This window comes from Condylostylus longicornis, unplaced genomic scaffold (assembly GCF_029603195.1).
Source record: "Condylostylus longicornis isolate FDR11 unplaced genomic scaffold, ASM2960319v2 ptg000064l, whole genome shotgun sequence".
Taxonomy (NCBI): Eukaryota; Metazoa; Arthropoda; class Insecta; order Diptera; family Dolichopodidae; genus Condylostylus; species Condylostylus longicornis.
Genome location: NW_026578032.1, coordinates 1,894,815 through 1,917,409, shown reverse-complemented (window position 1 = coordinate 1,917,409; position 22,595 = coordinate 1,894,815). Strand labels below are relative to the sequence as shown.

The 22,595-nt window shown below is 23.0% G+C and overlaps 1 long non-coding RNA gene across 1 annotated transcript in view; it reads right to left on the bottom strand.

Moving 5' to 3' along the window:
- Positions 1-18,206, bottom strand: part of LOC129612250 (uncharacterized) — a 182,710-nt gene extending 164,504 nt beyond the window's left edge. Inside the window, exon 1 of the long non-coding RNA XR_008697216.1 lies at positions 17,667-18,206. This is a non-coding gene — a long non-coding RNA (uncharacterized LOC129612250). The remainder of the gene's footprint in view (positions 1-17,666) is intronic.
- Between the last annotated feature and the right edge of the window lie 4,389 nt (positions 18,207-22,595).

Here is a 22,595-nt window from a genome sequence, read left to right as displayed (position 1 = left end):
TGTTAAAATTCGTCATAATGACAATTAATTATGCTATATAGAAAAATTTGTAATGCTTTCCTTATAATAAAATTTGGTTTAACATGAACAAAATATCAGAAGGGTAAAAATTTTTTCCTAAATTAATTGAAAATAAAGGTGTTTCGGGAAACTGTAGGTAGTATTTCTAATTGGATTTAGTGCTTCATGTATATTCAAAATTAGTACAGAATATTAAAAAAAAATTTATCAAATATCAAAGTAAATAATAATTTGATTTTGGGAGTTATTGAGAAAATGTGGGTTCAAAAATAAATTTGTGAATTTGAAAAGAATTTTTCTAATTATTTAGCTTTTAAGAATTTAAACCTCAACCCTATTTCTATCTATTAAGATTAAAAAACCTTAATATTGAAAAATTTTTCTAGAACTTTATTTTCAATAGTTTTTTTCCAACAATATTATTTCTTTTTATGCAAGTACTTGGCAGAGTTAGAGAAAATTCCAATAGAATTTTTTTAAATTAAAATTTTTAATTATTAAAGGAATAAAAAATTAAGTATAACAGACAATTTTTCAATTCCTATAAAGTTCAGATTTAAGAAACTAAATTGTAATTTCTCCGTAATGAATTTTCTTATATTAAAATTCGATATTTTTAGATTTAGACTTGTAAACCAAGAATTTCATAAAAGTTTTTTAAAGCAATTGTTTTTGTTCTCAAATTATTTTTTATAGACTTCTGATAAAACAATAAATTTCAAATCATTTTCTAATTTTAGATTGATGTGTAGGCTTATTGAATAAGGGTCAAACATTTATTGTGTATAATATGAGAATAACTTTGAAATCGCTGTAGCACTACATATATGAGATTGAAGTAGTTGTTATTGTTGACCAGTTATTAGTAAATTATCCTGTAGGTTAAAATAAACATAAAACAAAAAAAACTGACACAAAAATATCCTTGTTTCCTTTTGTCTTTGAATTTGAATCAAAAATATAAAAGAATTTCTAAATTTTTTCAATTTGTTTTCCTTGTCCAATATAGAAGTATAAAATTTTTGCATTTATTTTTGACAAATTTTCCATTTTGTATACGTTGCGAACTTTTCATACGTAAATAATTTTTTAACTTAAAAAAAAAAAAAATGTTTTTTTTTTTATGAAATTTTTGTTCATATAATTTTTTTTTTTTTTTTTTTGTTGACCTTTTCCAATTTAATTTGAATCTGGCTTCAGGGTTTGTTATCCATTTTATTTTAATAACAAATTTTATTTTTGAATTTTTTTATTTTTGTCTGACGCAATTATAAAATTTAAATTTAAAAATATGAAAAAAAAAATTTTCAAACACGTCTTTTACTGTTTCAGTTAGAGGTGCGCCCTTTATATATTTCTTTAAAATTGCCAACAGGGACAATAATAAAATATGCACTAATTGTGTTGCTTTTTATATTCAATTTATGCTTTAAAATATATTTTTTATGAATAATCCCTACATATATTATTAGAGAAAGTTCAATCTGTTGGACTGTTGCTCTATTGGTTGTATTATTACAATTTACTATTGTAATTAATATTCACTTATTAATTTCTCTGGAACTAAATCAGCTGAGCCAATTTTAATACAAATTAATTGAAATAATCTCTTTAAATCAACATTTCGGATCTCAGTAAGCATCGTATTATCGGCCGATCTTATAAATTTTTGCCCCATATATTTTAATATTTCAAATTGATATTTTGCCCTTAAAATTTAATATTTCAAATTTATTTAAAAAGCAAAACACTAAACTTCGCAAAATTGGTTATTAAAACAATGACCTGTACAAAATTTTAACTGAACTTTCGCTAGAACTTTTTCTAGTTCAAAAATTTTTAGAATGCCCTCGATTACGTGTTTGCTAACATCGAATTATTTTTCATATATTGTTGCAGTGTCTGCATTAAAAATTAAAATTCTCCGGAAAATAAGCTATTCTTCTAGCAGTGCAGCACTCCACCACAGTGCTGCCAATATTATAAGAGAATATTGTGTTATAACAGTTAGAAGTTTTCTCCGGAAAATAAGCTATTCTTCTAGTTCAATTTACTTGAATACTAAGATTCTTTCTCTTCTTAAGCAGTCTTTCTCTTCTTCTGATTTTTAAATAAATTGTGATAACCATAGAAACCACTATATTGTCGATTAATTTCCCATATTACGCATTGATCACTAATTACCATAATTTTATTATTCACGACATTAATGGCAGATTACAAGCCACCTTCACAACACAAATGATCTCTTAATTTCAAACGCGCTTCAACCGTATATGTTAACATTATGTACCTGGAAAATATTCCGACGTCTGCTATTTACAACTTTTCTCTATCTTATAAAATTCTATTAAATAATTATGACTATTAGTAGCTATTTAATTAACAATACTCGTAATTATAATTTATAAAATATTATTTTCAATTATAAAGGGTGATAGGTAATTATGAACGTATTCTTTTAATAATTTTGTTTATTACAATAAATTTAAATATTCTTATATTTCTTTTTAAATATATGTATTTAAATTAATATTGAAATTATTTGAAAATTTTGTTTATAAATATAAAAATATTTTTTAATCCTTCTTAAACTGTTTTTCGTCCTTGATAGACATGTTATTGCTATGGTTCATATTTAATTGATATATAAAAGTGAAAGCAACAGATTTCTACTCTAATTTAAGAAACATAAATTGAAAAGAAAACAAATTCCCAGCCAAATTACATTATTACACACATGTATGGCGCATACATAATTTTTTATGTATGTACACATGTATACCTATACCTATGTTTAAACATTTTACATAGACTGAATTAAATATAAAAAGCACTTGTTACCAAGTAATTTTCAAATACTTAAAAACACATATTTTTTCTAAATAAAATAAAAATAAATTATTATTAAAATAAACATAAATGCATATATATATATAGATATACATGCTTATATATATATATAAATATATAAGTACATTTTATATAATAACATGTAGATAATTCAATTTTATAACAATTTTCTTCAATTTAAATTACATTGTAAATTTCTTACAATATTACCATATAATTTTACATAATCATGTTATTTTTCACTTGTTATACATACATATACACAAACACTAGCTATTACCGCAGAAACACTGGGCAAATCATTTTGTTGTTCGCCTCTTGGCGGCCAGAGCGAACAATCATACAAAATTTATATGACTATCTTCCGATAGTTGATGTAGGTCCCAACAATTACGACATAAACGGAAAAAAGAGAACTGATGGTCTCACTCGGGCGGTAAGTCGTTTCTTTGAGCCACAGCCATGCTTTAAAGTTCTATTTACAAATAGCGGCCAATAAGAACGGGTCAGGTCGATCATTCTAACAATTGTTCGGGCCTATTATACTTAAAAAAAATTAAAGTTTCCCTTGAGGCCAGCGGGACGGGAACATATTTGGTTGTCCAGATTTGGACTATTGTTGAGTGTAGTCACTGAACACTGCCTCTCGATGGTCCAGCTGAAAAAGATTGAAAGGCGGACTCAATTGGATCGGATTGGAAAAAGACAACACGCTGGGGCTTTTATTGTGTGAATATAAGACGGTGGTTCGTCTACGACTGGGTTGTTTCAGAAGGGGCTTTGTAATCTCGTTAGAACAACAACTCGCCATTTGCCAATTTATATCTAGGCTATTGATAATGTCGTGGCCGCCATTTATCAATAGCCTAGATGTAATGCTAATATTATCAAAATTAATATTCTAATCAACTTCGATTAAACACAATGTGCATAAGAGGATAAATTACATATGTTGCACATCTTTTTTAAATTAAATGTAAAAAATTTTTAATGCATATTTTAATTTTTTTAAGTACATTGAAATTATGGCTGATTCCAAAGAATTAATATTATCTTCTGTATTAATACGAATAGAAGGAAAGTTATTAAATTTTATAACAGTATTATATGTCAGTATAACAGATAATAAGTGTAAGAGTAATAAAATAATTTTCCTTTAAAATTTCCATTAAACGTTCAACTCAAATACATTATCCTATAAATATTAAATGAAATAATAAACTTTTATGTCTTTATGTACAGAGCCGGATTTACCACATATGTGAATGCAAATTTTGGACAAGGCGAAAATATTTATAGCGTCAAAATATTCTATAGTTATCAGAGATTCTCAAATTTCCTCAAAATGCACCAACAATACAACTCAATTCAAAATAATTTTTTTTGTCAGCTCATTCACCAACACTACTACATTTCCATTTATCAGCTCACGTACTCAATCCATCACTGCTTGTATGTCATACGTACTACTAAAAATATTATTTTCTAATTATATGAACAATTTTATCCAAAACAAAAAAAAGTTCAAAATGCTCAAGTTATCCTTTCTCTTACAACATTTATATTAAATATTTTTTCATAAAAGTATCCTTTATCTTAAATTTTTTGACAGCTTCTCGTATTAGTTTACATTTTATTTAACTACATAGAAATTTTAGTTGTTTTGTAATCCTATTAAGTTTATATCATATTATATGAGTTTTTTAATTGAATATTTATTTTGATAGTAGTGTTATTTGAGATAAATGAAAAAAAAAAATTAAAACTTTTTGATTACTTTCAATTTTTATTTTCCTCCATTCCATCTAAGTTTTATCACTCTAACAAGTTTATTATATACGATCTCCCAAAAACAAAAAAAAAATTAATATTCGAGATGTGAAAAGTACTTTGTTATAAACAAGAGGATAAAAAATATTCTGCAATTTATGAATATAAAAAACGAAATAGGAAACTATGTAAGGATATTTAAGATTTTCCCATATGCACTAATATGTTGTAGAACGATTAAAGAGTTTTCCTTAATAATAATTTCGGTTTAAATTGCTTATAACCGCTCCCGGCTATTAAAAAAATTATACCCTTAAAAAACAAAATAATGTCTGTTACTGGAGATAGTATTATAGTTTTATTGTTAAGTTAAAGAAAATACGATAATTAAGGAGATGTAATAAAAAATTACATATATGAAGTCAAGACAAAAACCTCCTAAATTGTTATATAATGAGCTATTGTATTACAAATATTTTGTTAAATGTAACAGGATAGAAGAATATAAACGACTACTCATCATATTGTTCTTCTGAAATAATGTTATCAAGGCAGGATACTCACACTGTAGGTCTACTAGACCCCAGTCTTAGTAAATTGTTTCACGAAAATATGTACGAGAGTAGACGGTTAAAAAATCATTGATTTCTTTTTTGTTTTTAACAAATTTTAAAAAAAATAAAAATCTATTTTAAATCACACTTTCTGAATTGAGTTCTAAAATCACAATTAGGATTCTAAAATCATCAGTTCAAGTATAGGATAATTTAATTCCATAATATATGCTTCCCAAATCTTAATGAAATTTTGTTAAAGAGATAGACTTTTTAAGGACAGTAATACAAAACGATATGGACCCTTGTGTGTAGTTCATTCTTATTCTTGTATATTCAAAATAAAATTTCATTTAAATTTCATTCTTGTCCTGATAAAATGAAATTTTCCAATTTCCTAAAAGAGATTTTGTGTGGGTATTACCAAATGAGGAAAAGTATACACACTTTATAGTTGAATACTTATATATACGTATGCCTGTACTGTAGTACTATTAAAGCGTACACATTATGTGAATTTTATACCTTTAAGTATGAAATTCACATATTGCACCCAAATGTATATTTTCAAAACATTTAAAAGAACTCTTGATCTAAAATAAATTCATACAAAATCAATAAGGCAATCAATTAATCAACTTCTATTTAACACAAAAAATATATACCATAACGTATTTAACGTATGGGAATTCATGCAGTCTTAAAATAACCCTAGTTCTCTAGACAATTTTTAACTTAATTATTTTTGATGTTACAACATTAACTTGTGAAATGTTTTTTAAAAAAAAAGAAAACTAATACGCAATTTTTCCTTATCCTTTTTCTATTACAAATAAAAAAATAAATATATTTTAGATTATTGATGTTAAAGTTCTAAGAATTAATGTTCATACATTATTTAAAGGAATCTCAAGGAATGTAACAGTAAGTAGTATTGGAAAAGGAAAAAAATGCGCATAAAAAATATTGTAAATGAATTTACAGAACTTATATGAGAGTACAAGTAGAGAGAAATGTGAGTACAATTTAAAAATATTTCATGTGTATAACCCAAGTATCAATTTTTGTTAAAAAATTTATTTTAGGAACATGAAAGTAGGGGCAGATTATCAGTTCATATTTTGTAACGTCTAGGCTCCTACTGGAAAACGAAATTTTATTTTATATCATTTTTTATACATAAGCAAACAAAATGACCTTAAAAAAAGATTTCTGCAATAAATTAAATCCCATAACTTTAAAATAATTGAAGCTATCAAGGTCATCAGCATGTACTGCCAATCGTACGTAAGAGTGAAGTTTTTCCTTCAAGAGCACTGCACGTTATTTGCCAGTCAGTTTTAATTATTTTAAAGCCATGTATGGCGAATTCGCTAAGAAATTCGCTGAGTATAGCCGTTTGATAGTATGTATGGCGAATTCGCCAATTTGTATATTCAACAAAAAAAATCTGGCTAATATGGAGCAAGAGTTTACTTTAAAATACGGTTAATATTGTAACAGGCTGTCATAATGTTAAAAATAATTGGCGAATATAATACTAAATCTGGCGAATTCACCAGTTGAAAAAAGTTTCGACAAGTTGATGAATTCATTTTACGTAATAAGTTTATTGAATTGCTGTCTGTTACTAATTCTCTATTCAGAGTACAATTTGGTACATTCATCTTTGAAAACTCTCCTGCGGAGCGTAATTGTTTCATGGGAATGTAAAATACTTCAATATTATGTAGATCTTTAAATAAATTCAAAATAATAAAAAAAACACACATTCCTTATTCGAACAGAGAATCAAATGATTTTAACATAAACTCATGCTTATTGAATTCAATGAAAGCAAGTTGATTTGTAAGATTCTTTTTTATTTGTTCGCCTAGTATTAAAATTAAATGAAAAATTCTTTTATAAAATGTTTTTTTCTTATTAACTTATGCATAAGTATGTATGTACTTTGAAATTTAATCATTGCATATATTATGTGTGTACATAATCTGGTTTTGCATTCAATTTTATTGAATCAGAATAAAAAATGATTTTTTTAATAAATAATTAAATAAAATTTTAACATTTTTAATAAGAAAAACATCATACTTTTATATTTAAATGGAAAATTAATGTTAAACTAGTAGAGTATCATATTCAACTTAGTAGCATTGAAAGCAATACTAAATTATAGAAACTGGGCGAAAAAGATTTGAAAGTCTATTTTTCATATAATCGAAGTCTGTACTTCAAATTACTTGCCGCTAAACACAATATAAATAGAATACTTAACATGGCGCACAATTTAAGTGGCATATATAACACTTTAGAAGTATAACACTTTCTAAAAGTATAACAATATATTCCGTTAGATATTTTGTCATTTTTATTAAAAAAATGACGAATACTCTATATTTAAATTTATACAGTAGATCAGGTTCACGATAAATATAACAGAATTTCTATACAAAACATAGGTCTATGCACAAAATGCTCTAAATCATAGGGTAAATTGAAATGTTACGTCTTTTTAAAGGCAGCTCAATCATTATTAAATTAAGAAATTATAAAAATTACATAAAATTGAAAATTCTTTTTAAAAATGTTATATTCCTTAAATTTTAAAATCTTTTGTTCGTGATGACTCACTGTTTTTTTTTTTTGAAAAAATATTTCGAATGCATAGGACTTGTCTCCAACTTTATGAGCTTATATAAATTATGATGTTCTGCTAGTTGTAATAGAAAATGAAATTTTTGAAATTTTAATTATACAAATTTTATAAAACAAAAAATAAAATGGAGTCTCTTAGTGCTTATAAGTTATATGCTATTGTTACATTTGAAAAATTTTGTTGTTTTTCTAGTTTCTTTGATTTCCATGTAGAAGAAAATTTTTAATTATACAATTTTAATTAGTTTTTTGATATAACATCTAATATACAAAATAATTTAGAAAATAAATTGTAAAGAATATATTTTTACAGTTAACAAAGAAATGCATTTTATTAATTTGCCCTCTATAACTATGTTTTGGAATATTTTATTTGTATATATTTGCAATATTTCGAAAAACTTTTAATTAAGAAATGGAAACCCTTTAAAAGTTAAAATAAAGCATGAGTACTTTTCAAATTAATTTAATATTTAATTAAAACTCAATGTTTATAAAAATTTATGAATTAGTTTTTCTATGTCTACACCATACGTAACTCTAAAATGGTCATATTTTTTTGGAAAAATTCGAATTACAGTGCTATACAATACAGTTTAGACTCAGCCAACTCTCGGTCCAATTATAAATCCACAATAAATATGTAAATTCCAATACTTATTTTACTCTAATATCTTCTTACTAATACAATACGATAAAAAATTTATTCTATAAATAATATATGAAATCTTCAAAGTCCAAAAAGTTCAAAAGCTCTTTATCCTGAGGATTTCCCAGAAACTGATTTTATTTTACTTACATTGTTTGTACATACATATTGTATTCATTGGATTATGAATTGAAGAAAAAAAAAAGAAAAATTTCTAACAATTTAAATTTTAAGAGCTTCCTTGTCCCAAACATAATTGTTTTCATTTTCAAAAATCTTTCAAATTTTTAATATTAAAAGAAACCTGAAAACAAAAACAAAAAAAAAATTTATTGCCTTTTGGGTACAAAATATCTTTTATTATAAAATTTTGTTTGTCTTCCTTTACAGAATATTGTAAATTTTACCATAAAGTGTACACAAAAGGTTCCAGGGTAATAATATAATATGCTAAGGACTATATAAAAGAATTGACTGCTACTTATATTGTATTTACAATCTTGCCAAAATATTTTAATATGCAAGTATGTATGTGTGTATGATTCGGTACATAATAAATTTAAAAACACAAAAACTTATTTCTAAAGAAAAGTAAATGCAACGGAATATATGTATACGTGTATGTATGTACGTACAACTAAAAAGTAAAAATTTCTTATAAGAAACCTCACAAATATTGAACAAAAATCGCATAGTAAATGCCTTTGATGATAACAACTTAAATAAAAGAACAGAAAGATGTGATATATGAAGATGATTTAAAGTTATAGTTCATTTAGTCATTTTAACATAGAAATAAGAACTAATTTTATAAAAAAGAAAGTTCGCTACGAGTATCCTTTCGAACTTTTTCCACATTAAAACACAAATGATTTTACATATTCTTACTCTTAATCAATTTGAATTTTGTACTTCTACATTTTGTACATTATTAACTTTACCTCAGTTTGGTGCTGCATAGCAAGTTATCTTGAAACAAAAATACGGAGGAAAATGTGAGGAGGACCATGTCTGCGGTTCTTGCTTGTAGGAGAGATACAGTACAGATACAATAAATTAAACATTAGTTCACGGCTATCATATTAATTATATACATGTGCTGTGATACTAACAATCCGAGAAACAACTGTTGAATACTTCTGTCGGTTTGCTATAAATTTTTGAATAAAAGAGCATCGAACTACTATTTACTCTCAAAAAAATACTACTCTTAATTATTTAGATTCCTCTCTCAGCTCCAGGGCACTGTTCGTAAAATTATACCTTATATCTTACATTATATTTTAGTCTATATTGTTTATTCTTTCGGTGATTTGTACTATTTCGGTGATTAAAATTTCTTAACCAAATTTTATTCTTGTTTTCATTCACATCATTTCCTGAAATTCAATTGAGTGCACATTTCTCAATAATCTAAAATTGTATAAGCATTTGGTATTACTACTATTTTGTAAAATTTTTGATTTTAAACAATAAACATTTTAAAAGAACAAAAACAATGCTATACCGTTGCCTTAAAGATTAATCGCTCAAGGATTTCCCAAAATTTTGTCAATTTGCAAACGAATAAAAGCAAAAAAAAATCAATGAGTTTTTGATCTTCTTTCTTCTCTAATTCAATATTCAATATTTATTCTCAAAATTACTTCAATACTTCATAAATAAAAGACCCAACCCAGGACACAACCAAGTCTTTAAAATAACATGAAAATAATAATTTTTACATCATTATGACATCCTTGGTATTGATCATGTACAAAAATTAATAATTTAAATGGAAAATCCAATAATATGATGAAAATGCGATAAATATTGCATGAGCTACCCGAGAAAATTTGTTTTTTATTAACAATGAAATATAAAAATTAAAGTACATATGCGATTGTAGAAATGGAGGGTTGCGATTAACTCTCTTAAATTTTGTAATATCTCCACAAAAGATGGTAATAAAAAAGAAATTTCTTATTCTAACAAAATTTATTTACTTTTATACAATTGAATGAAAGAATCCTTAAGAAATCCTTATAAAATTTTTAAACACAATTATTCTTTGTTTTTCTTTTCTTTTGTTTTTTTCAAAAAAATTTTGCGTAAAAATTTCTTGTTACCTTGAAATAAAAGGCGTATGCGTAGGTAGCTTTATTTTTGACGCGTTGGAGCACAAAACAAAAGTGTAAAAGAAACTAATTAGTAAAGTAAATTTTTAAGTACATCGGGGCGAAAATATTACAGAACATATCGCGTTGTTTTATATTGAGTGCGAATAAGAGAACTAAAAACTTAATATTAAATAATCTACAAAACGTGTTGAAATAATTTTGTTTGTTTTTGTTTTTCTTTTTGCTTTGGCATAAATTCCCAATCGTATTTTTCAAAATTTATAAATATTTTAGTTTGCCATTTAACACCTGACAAATTCATTATTACGCAAAAAAGCAATTTTTATTTAGTTTTTTTTTTTCAATATTAAATTTTTATATATTCTTCTTTTGCATATTCTTGAAGTTACGAGTACAAAAAAAATTTTTATAATATGCTTATGAATCATATTCGAAAAATGTAGTACCTTTTATCTCTTTACCATTTGCAATAATGGATTTTTGCTTAATACAGGCTATTGAGAGAATGCTTCTAATTTTCAATTGGAGCGGAGTGACACACAATAAAGAATAAAGGCTTGAATGCAGTTGAATATTTTTGACAATGCATAACTTTTATTACAATGAAATTAATAAAGAGTAGTTCTATAAATTTCATTCAGATGGCATTTTATTTTGTTCAGGTATATGTGCTGATTACATTGCAATTTTATTTTTACTTACTTATTCAATATTTTTTTTTTATGTGTTATTCACGGATATGCTGAAGTGACTGACTGTCATTATCAAATACTAAATTAAAATTTTTTGCCTTTTTTGTATTCGGACTTTAATATTTTCCCGTTGTAATTTCATCATTTTGATATTTTAATATTCAAAAATAATGAATTTTTTGTTTCTTTTGTTTCCCTGCAAATTATGAAATTTAAATTATATTGCAAGTCAAATGTGCAAAACCATACACACAAGCTAATTTAACTAGATTTTAAATTTACTAAAAAGTTTCTTGAAATTTTCAGTCAATTTTCTATAAAATTCTAGAATAATTGATGCAAATGTTACGAAAACGAAATCTAAATGGTTATTTTATAAGGAAAGAGTAAATTATTCCCAGTACACTTAAATTTTGAAATATTTAAGTATGTATGTATGCAAATGTATCCCTGACATCCAAAATGCAGTATGAATTTAGTACTGCATTGTATCCGTAATCCATATTGCAGAATAAAAAATTTGTACAATGCAGCAGAGCCAGATATAAAATTTTTATTTCCAAACCAAAATTTGTCCATGAGACATTTTTCTAAAGTTTTACTAGGATATTAATACTGCAGTTCAACTGTAGTAAAATTATTTTCACTGCATTTTGAACGTCACGATATGTACATTTTATCATTACCGTAACAGTGAAATAACCACAATATCAAAATTTTTTTAACATATTTTATATTTTGACCTGAGAGATGGAGATTAAATAAATAAAATGTGGCCACAATTTATTTTACTTTTCTACACTTCGACTTCTTTAAAATTTATTTGTAAAAATTTGAAAATAATAAAGTTTTTCCTAATAAATCATGTCAATAGTATATAATTGACTTAGAAAAATTGGAAAATCCCAAATGTATTTTATGAATAAAAATTAAATTTGTTCAAATTTTTGCAATAAAATAATCTTACATATACAATAAAAATGTTTCAATAATTTATTGCATTTCTTAATACAAATAAATTTTTTTCTAAATTTTACAAATTCCTCTCAATTTTTATTGTAAAAATTTTAATGTTATTTATTTAATTGATAAATTAGGTATGGCAATAAAAAAAAGTTTATTAATTTCATCTGTGTACAATATATTCTACTTTTACATTTATATATATAATTATCTAGTTTCCATTATAGTGATGCCAGGCTTAAATAATAAAGACTGTCAAATAAGAGAAATTAGTTCAAGCTATAAACACTATAGAATTAAGTACATACACCAAAATAACATAACAATTCTGAGATTTTTAAACCAGTAAGTTGTGCTACAATACCCAGTTTAAAAATAAGTTTTGCTTCTATTTGTGAACTTTCTTCTGAGTTATCACATAAAGAAAGTGCTTGCGAGGAGTAGATGAGGAGACATTTATTCAAATATCTGCCTTTATTACTCTTATACTAAAAATGAATGTCAAAATTATCATAAATTCTTAATTTATAAAGGATAATTGTTTACTCTGTTATCATTTCTATGTTGACAGGTGTTTTACAATTGTAATGAAATGTAATGTGGTCCAAAAATGGTTGTACACAATTTAATTATAAAATTATAAATAATTTTTATGTAAATAATATCTCTTTGATCTTCTAAATTTGGATTTCAAATTAATCTAAAGAGAGTACATATCATAAATAGTATAAAATTTACAAGGCCTTATAAATATCTACCGCTAATTCATACATATGCATACATATGTATTTTAGCACTTATGTTTTTTTCTTTACATATTCATATTTTAAATTAAATTCTTATGTCCTACAATATCTATGTACATCAAAAAATTGCATTTAAATAGAAATGAAATTGTTACGAGTACAAGAAAATTGCATATGCTATATATTCTTAGAATTCTTATTAAAATATGCAAATTTACATCTCTCCTTCAGAAATTCTAAAATAGAGCACATATACATATAAAGTAGAGTGTAGACGACTCTCTTGTTTATAAATAAAAATTTATGATGAAAATATATTATAGTTTTCTTAGAAAAAATTGTAATTCCTCTGTGGTCTTAAAAATATATAAGTAATATAAAATAATTTACTTTGTTAATGGTTTTTCTACAATATCTTACATATACATATATATTTCATATATTTTATATATATATACATAAATATTATAAGCGTGTTCATCCAATATACCCGGAATTATACACACATTAATATATTTCTCAAATTGAAAATATATAACAATGAGTAAATTTGAAATATGATTGAAATACAATTATTTTCAATTTCATAACTTATCGAAGCAATATTTCGATTATTATCACTTATTATAGGGTAATTTTACGGCAGCTCAATAATCAATAACTTTGATTTCATCAATTTAATAATCTTTCATCAATTAATCAAGTACTTGGAAATTTACAAATTTGTAAATAAAATTTCTATTAAATACAATGAAAATTAGTATATAGTCTGGTCTGGATTGTATGGCACAATCATTGGTCCAATTTCATTGAAAATAAGGAAAAAATTGATTTCATTAGGGTAACATGCCATATGGCTAGTCAAACATTCACTTTAAATGTGAATGTGAACGAAATTCAACTCACAGTTGGACATCAAGAGTGTTGCTGCCTTAAAACACAAATTAGAGAATTAATAGGTAAATTAATATCGTAATTTTAAAAAAAAATTTATGTAACAATGCAATGTCATTACAATTGAACGACAATTTTCTTTTACATATTCAAGACTCTGGTTTCCAAAAATATATCACAATATATAAAATTAATTAAGTTTTTGTGACTTCTGGGAAAAAAATGTGAACCTACTTTACAAGTATTAAACATATTGTTCCTCCCCTTCTACATACACATAAATAACCCGTTTTTATCACAATTTTTTCTGCATTTCCACTTTGCCATTATCAAACCAAAAGCAAATATTTTATCACTTTCTTCTTTCATTTTAATATTTTTTAATGTATATATATATATATAATATATATATATATATATATATATATAATATATATATGTACTCATAAACAAATCTTATTTAATACACCACGAGTAGAACATTAAGAACTACCATAAAAATGACGTCATAACTTTACGACATTTTATGTTTTTATATTGTGAACGAACTCAAAATACCCTGTGGTAATATTTATTAAAAATAAAATAAAAAACAAATACCGATAGTTTTATGAAAATTTTTGCACAAATGTGCAAAAATTAAATTACATTCTTATTTTTAGATTTTCACTTTAAAAATTTAAATTTAAAAATTTTGTAGAAAAAAATTGCATAAAGGAAAATTTAAAAAAAAAATTCACAATATTAAACTTATTTTGACCCCTACGTACAACTGTATTCAAAATTGAAAATATTTAATAAGCGGAAAATTTCTTGGAATTTTTTTTTTTATTATAAAATTTTTAAAATAAAAGTTAAGGAATTTTTAACTTCTTTATTCAAACTTTGTAAACTTTTTTTCAAATAAAAAGTTATTAAAATTAATAGTGCCATCTATCTATATATTATTTATATAGAAAAAAATTTCCTAACCGTAGGCCATGGTATTTTAATAAACTTTATAAGAATTTTATTATAAAATTGGTTAAAAGATGTTAAAAAAAACATTAAAGGGGTAAAATAGTATAATTTAATAATTTTTTAAAATTTTGGGAGAATTTCCCAGAAAACGTGATTATATTGAGACGATTATAAGGGAAAGATTAAGATATTTGTACATTACACGACAAATTTACAAATATCTAGGTTATAATGTATATTGTCAAATATTCTTGTGGAAAGAAGAACGGAATATCTTAATGGTTTTGTATACTTAGGGAAAAATTATAGAACTGAAAGTGAATAACAGAAACGATTTTAGATTTGAAAAGCATCGGTTCTTTATTATATTAAAGTGAAAATCACAAGGGAAAACGAGTTGAAAAAGGCAGAGAAAAATTTAATAAACCATAAGTATAGGGTTGAGAAAAGAATGAGTGGAAAATTTAAGAAAATGAGAATATATAGTGGTCTTCTTAAGTATATGTGGCGTTAACCAAATAGATTATGGGAAAATGAAGAATAACAGAAAGCTAAAGAATTTGTAACAGAATTTGTAATTTCTACGAAACATGTGTATATATATAGTGTTATTACTTAGTGTAATAGCCATTTATTTAAACCATTAAAATTTCTTATAACAAACATTCTTTTCATATATATTCATTTCAGATATATATTCAATTATAATTCATGAGAAACTAGAACTATCTGTATACTATTTTAATATTTTTTCCTCATACATATTGCTCATTTGCAAAAAGGAATCCACAATTCAAGAATCATATAGTTTTTGATACAAATATTTTTAAGAGATTAACCACTTACCAGTTTATGAAAAAAAAGATGTAATGCTTCCAGATCGAAACGACAAGGAGATAAAATACGAAATTTGACAACATAGACGGGCTAACTATAAACTTAATGTAAAACGATATTGTTTTTTTTTTTTAAATGTCATCACTTATTTAAATTTCGACTCTCTTCTCTGAGAAATTAACAATCTTTTGACAGTAATGTTTTAATAATAACTCAAATCCACTCCAAACCCAATAAACATTAAAGACAAATCTTATAAAACGCGAATCATTTTTTTTTTAAGCTGAAACATTACTAAAAATTTATTTTTTCATATTAAAATTTAAGAAAATAATTTTTAAAATCTTAAAAAGTTTAACAAAAAATAAAAATTTTATTATACAATAAAAATTACAGACAATTTGTTTTTTTTGATTCCAAAACACTTGAAAAAATCTTTTTAATTAGACTTGAACTCATCTTGAATGATCCCAATACAAATTTCGTTTATATTTTTACAACAATTTAAAATTAACTTTATAGTTTTCAAAAAAATTCCCAATAAATTAACATTTGTTATAAACTTTTATACAAAAATATATATGTATATATACAATATCCCCAACCTCTTTATAATATCGTATTGTAAAATAAATGTTTTTATAATAGAATATAAAAAATTCTTTTCTTTTGTAAACTTTTATAAATAAGAAAAAAAAAATATTTAAACTTACAATCATCAAAAATGAATAAGAGATAATCAAGACAAAGATAACAATTGAGTTGTTGTTTTTTTTTATATTTTCTATTCATAAAATAATTTATGAGATTTTTTTAAAGAATCTGTAGTTAAATACGAGTATATCCTTTATATGCTATTAAGTAAGTAATAAACTCAAAGAAAATCAAGAAAAATAAAATATATTTAATATTAAAGATTACAATGTAGACGTATAGAAGTCAGAAATTTATGATTTAAAAGATTCGGAATTCCTTTTTTATAGAATCGATAATTTAAAAAGTTTACAATTGAAAAGTTTAACATTAAAAAGTTTACCATTTTAAAAAATTACCATTGTTTTACTTTTCTGAGAGTATTCATTTCAATAAATGTATTTAAATAAAATGGCAAAATGGTGTTTGTAATTAAATTTTTTTTAAAAAGTGTTCTCAAGTTCAATTTATAAGTAAATTTAAAAATTTTTGTCAATGAATCACCCATTTCACATTAATATCAGACTGCACTGTGTATAAAATTAATAAAATTAACACATAATTATCCACTAAATTGGAAATTTATGTAAAATGAGATGCATACATTTAACGAGTCCAATTAGTTTCTGAAAATTTTCATAAATTATTTAAAATTTATTAAAAATTTTGCCAAAAATTATACGACTAAATTAGATATTGACAACATAATATACTTATGTAATGTAAATTGTCTTACTTAAGTATATTACCGAATTTCATTCCGATATTATTATAATTTAATTAATTAATATTTTTAACTGATCAAAAGTAAAATATTTGTACTCCATATCTATGACAAATTGTTTTTAATTGACTTATTACCAATTTTTTTACAATAATCCTTTCTAAGGAATCATTTTCATATATGTATGTATTCAATATTCCTACTAATACACAAAATTACCAACAATAATATTGAATTTGCAACTTAAAGTATTTTATACTTAAGTAATTCTTTAATTTAAATAATTTTTAACAAAGTGAGTTTCGAAACCCTTACAACTTCCTTTGAATAAAATTTTTAAATTATTTCTCGTAATTCTCAATTGTCATTTTAATTTTAAAAATTTCTCAACATCAAATTAATTCGAAAATTTCAGCAAATTCGTCTTGAATATATTTTGTACAAAGTTCATACAAAAAAAAAAATTTTGTCATTTTTAAAATTAAAACAATAACAAAAAATTTTTTTAATAATTAATATTCTCTTTCTTACTTACCTTCTTTAATATTTAAAGATCCTTAATTTCCTTACTCGTATCTCGTACACGGAATTCGTTTTAGTAATTCAATTGAAAGAAATTCTCAAATTTTCACAATTAAAATTAAATTAAAACAAATATAAAATTTTCTTTAAATGAAAAACAAAAAATGTAATTGGAAAAATTAATTTTTTTTTTTGTACAAAATTATTAAACTTCTTTGTTTTTCCACTTTTACTTTTTATATGAGACAAAAAAATATTATAAATTTTTAATTCAAAAGTTTAAAATTCTTAATTCAATAAAATTGAGAAAAAAAAATAATGAAAGAAAATTAAAAGTAACAACACTTTTGTGTTTTGTGCTCTTCTTTTCTTTTCTGAATTCACTTTTATTTAAGCACGTTCGTAAATCCTTTTCGGTTTTTTTTAAGAAAATTTCAAGAAAATTTTCTAATTAAAAATTTATTTTGTTAAAAGATTGTTGTTTTCACAATTCTATTAAAAATTTTTAACTTGGTTTTATTAATTTCAAAAATTTCAACATTTTAAAATTTTTTTTTTCATAAAATTGTTGAAATTTCAATTAAAAATATTATTGTTGATTTTATTTAAAAAATTTTTTTTTTTTATTTTAAAAAAATACTAGATCAATTTTCATTTCTTCTAGACTTTCATTTTATTTTTTCTGTGATTTTCTAATATTTTTTTTTATAAAATTTATTTTTAATTATTGATTTTCACTTTTTTAATAGACAACCAAAATAAAATAAGAAAAACTTTTGTTCCAAGAAACAAAAGAAATTAAGGATTTCCAAATTCACAATTTCTTTAAAATATTTTTAATTAATTTCCAAACATATGTATGTATATATGTATAAGAAACCTTTTAAAATCTGTTAAAATCACTTGAACCTATATAAAATAAAGGTAAAATCAATATTAAATATTTGATAATTTTTTCAAAATAATTTAATAATAATTAACAAAAAAATTAAGAAAATTCTAATCCTTCGACCGTTCTATAATTTCCAAATTTTCATTTCGGAAATAAATTACTATAAATATATTAATAAACTCAACTGTTATATAAATATTTTTATTAAACTTTTCCAATTTTCCCCTAAAATTTCAATCACTATAATTAATTATACTCTTATATGCAAATAAACAAAATAATAAATTAATTGGAATTTTTGTGTGTTTATAATATAACAAAAATATTTTCTTAATTTTTATTTTAATAAAATAAAATTTTCCATGTGTAATATCTCCCGAATTTGTGTGAATAATTAATTATTATGGAAATTTACCAATCACTTAACACAATTCACAATTCAAACAAAAACAAAAATATAATAATTTTCTATAACTTTAATTTTCAATTTAATTTTATTATTATTATTATTATTGCTGTTGTTGTAACAACTACCAAACTGTTATTATAACTGTTATATTATTATACTGTTAGTTTGTAACTATATAGACTAAAAATGTTGTCGCACTTACAAATCCCATTATAACATATTACATTCGTATATTTATATAAAAAAAAATATGGGATAATGAGTGTATAACTTTTTCTTATTATTCCCTATATTATATCCTTTGGTCCTTTTGAAAATAAACAGGAAAACTCTCATAAAATTACTTACATAATTTTGTCTTTTTCCTACTGCTTATTATTTTTTATTTTCTCTTGTATTTATTTAATATTTTTTTGTGTTTCGTTAATCTTTTTATTTATCTATATAGTAAAATAAAAGTCCAAAAATATTTTAACTTACTTAAGACTTTTTGGTTTTATACTTTTAATAACAAAAACAAAATAAATTTTAAAGGATTTCAAATAATCCAAAAATGAAAAACCAAAAAAAACAAGTGCTTATTTCTGTGTTATTTTAACTCTTAAGGAAGAACTCTTAAAAAAAAGGATTATTTACTATTTATGTTTTTGTATTTGTTTGGTGTATAACTATATGTTTACGTATAACAAACAACCCGTAAATATTTTATATTAACACTTGTTAAATAAAAAACAGAAGAAGGGAAAAATATTAAAAGAAATGAAATAAAATAAAAAAAAAATACTATTTAATTTAATACCTAATGCACTTAATAAAAACCAAAAGGAAATTTTATATTACAAAGTATTTCTTCTAGGTTACAATTTCTAAGGGGCAAAATAATTAATTTTTTGGGATCAACAATATATTAATGATCTTAATTAAAAAATTTCCACTTGAAATTTTAAAAATTTCTTCAAGTATATTTTTTAAAAAAAATTAAATGAGATTTCAAATTTCCAACTAGCTATCTTAAAAATTTTTTTAAATAAATAAAATTTAATTTTCTTAAATTTAAGAATTTTTTACATTTACTTCTAATTTACAACACCATCCCATTAAATTCCAAATACTTAATTAATTTTAAAGAGTAAAACTGAAATTAACAAACCAATTAAAAATTACAATATTTTTGATTTAACACTCTCTATTTATTCCAAGATCGTTTATTTTGAATTAAATGAAAAATTTGGAACTAAAAAAAATTGTAAAATAATTTTCTTACAATTAGCAAATGGCTACTTTAAATTGTCACCGTTATTTTCACTTATAGTCGTAATTTTCGTCGTACACACACAAAAAAATTATGAAGCGATATTTTTTTGCTCTAAAAATACGTCCATTCAATTTCAATTTACAATTAAGACTGAGAGAATTGAATAACTAAAATGAATAACTAAAAAAGAAAAAGGGAAAAAAAATTAAAAAAGTAAACACAATTTTTCTTCTTTTATTACAAAATTATTTTTTTTGTTATGTTTTTGTTTCTTTTCGCCAAACAACAAGAAAAAGGAAAAGCCTAAAATCCAAAAAAAACAAAAACAGAAAAAAAAAATTTTTTATGTTTTCATTTAAAAGGAAAATATCCATAAAAATAAAACAACCACAACAAAATTTAAAAAGATACAAAAATAATTAAAAATTTTCAACAATACCTTGGTGAAATTTCTATATGTATGTATATACACATTCATTATTACCTGTTGTTCAACATATTATTTATATTTCTCCTCTGAAAGTTTTCGTGCAATATAAGGGGAATTTTCTCATTAATTTCGATCTAAGAATGCGCAAGATTTTAAATTTAAATACTACTTATGGTATATACGTACATACTATTTACTATTTATATAACATATATATATATTTTTTTATTCAAAACACGTGAAATTTTATAGAGCAGAAAATTAGAATACAAAAACAAAAACTAAAAAGCTTTATACAATAATATTTACGAATATCGTAATAAAAATAAAATAAAAATGGAAAATAAATAGAAAGAAAATATGAAATGATAAAAAAAGAAATATTTAGAAGCACGTGAAACAATTTCCATTGAGTAAAATTTGAATTTTAATTCATTATTTTCTATTCGTATGTATGTATGTATGTATCAATATGTATAGATATAGAAATAGATATAGATTTTTGTAATGTTATATGCAACGAATATGCTGAACAAAATAGAAAAAAAAAATATTAAAAATATTGAAAATAATAATGGTATATGTGTGTATGATATATATACCCAATATGTATATATATATATATATATATATATATATATAATATATAAATTTTAAAAGGATAATAAACGGACAGCTTATATACAACGTGTGTATTATTGAAATAATGCATACAAATTTACTTTGTATTTAAGTCATTGCTTTCTAGAAAATGTCCAGAAATGCTGTGTTTGCACATTTGTAATTATTGACTGATCTTATTATAACAATAAGATTAAATAAACTGAGAAATATTACCAGTAAATTTAATAAATTAAAATGTTTTAAATTGAATATAAAAAAAAAAATTTATTTTTATAATTCGTTATTAAATAACACATTAAATCAGAAATTACAATAAATATATAATTTGAATATAATAATATTGTATGTATGTGCATATATATAACATAATATATATGTCTATAGAATACAATATATGTAGATCTTATACATATACACTTTGCCTAGTACACCTACATAAATATTTGAGTACTCAAATATTTTCTATTGTATTTTTCTTTGGTGTTAATAACCTTAAAAATATATACATACATAACTTTATTGTATGATATGAATTATATGTACATAATTTTTATATATACAAGTTATTAACATATTATATATAAAACAAATTCTCTTCTCTTATTTTACTGTATTCTTCTATATTTAGACCATATTGTTATATGTTTTTCAAAAATATGTATTAATATACATATTTTGTGTTATATTCATATAAGTGTTATATATTGTTATATTAATTCTAAGAATTCAAAATTCTAGGAATATAATGTATATCAAGCATATTTAAATATTATATAGTATGTATTATGCACTTAATTCAAATATTTATTTTAACAGTTCCAAGTAAAAAAGGTACCCATAATATAAAAGTTATGTTATTTACATATGTAAACATAATGCATTACCAGGTATTACAGATTTACTTTATACAACTACTACCATCTGTTATACAATTTAAAAGTTGTAAATGAAAATATTACACAGCTACACATACAAGAAGCTATTTGTAGCTATTTTGGTTATAAAATCTTTTATTCTGAAAAAAAAATTGCATATATTTAGGATGGAATGATAAATTAAATTTTTGTATAGCAATTGTAGCTTAATTATTATAAAAGCAAATTTCCATTAAAAATTTGAATTAGATTGAATTTTTTTAATTTTAAATGCATGAAAACTCCATGCGTACAATATCACCTTAAGTGAAAAATGTCAACTATACATAAATAATGTTTCTGCAAAATATTTAAAGATTACAAAATTGCGCTGCCATTTAACTGGTCATTAACACTCAACTGAACGTTGAAACATCAAAATATCTTTGTTGACTCTAAAGGGTATTGGTATTGAAAA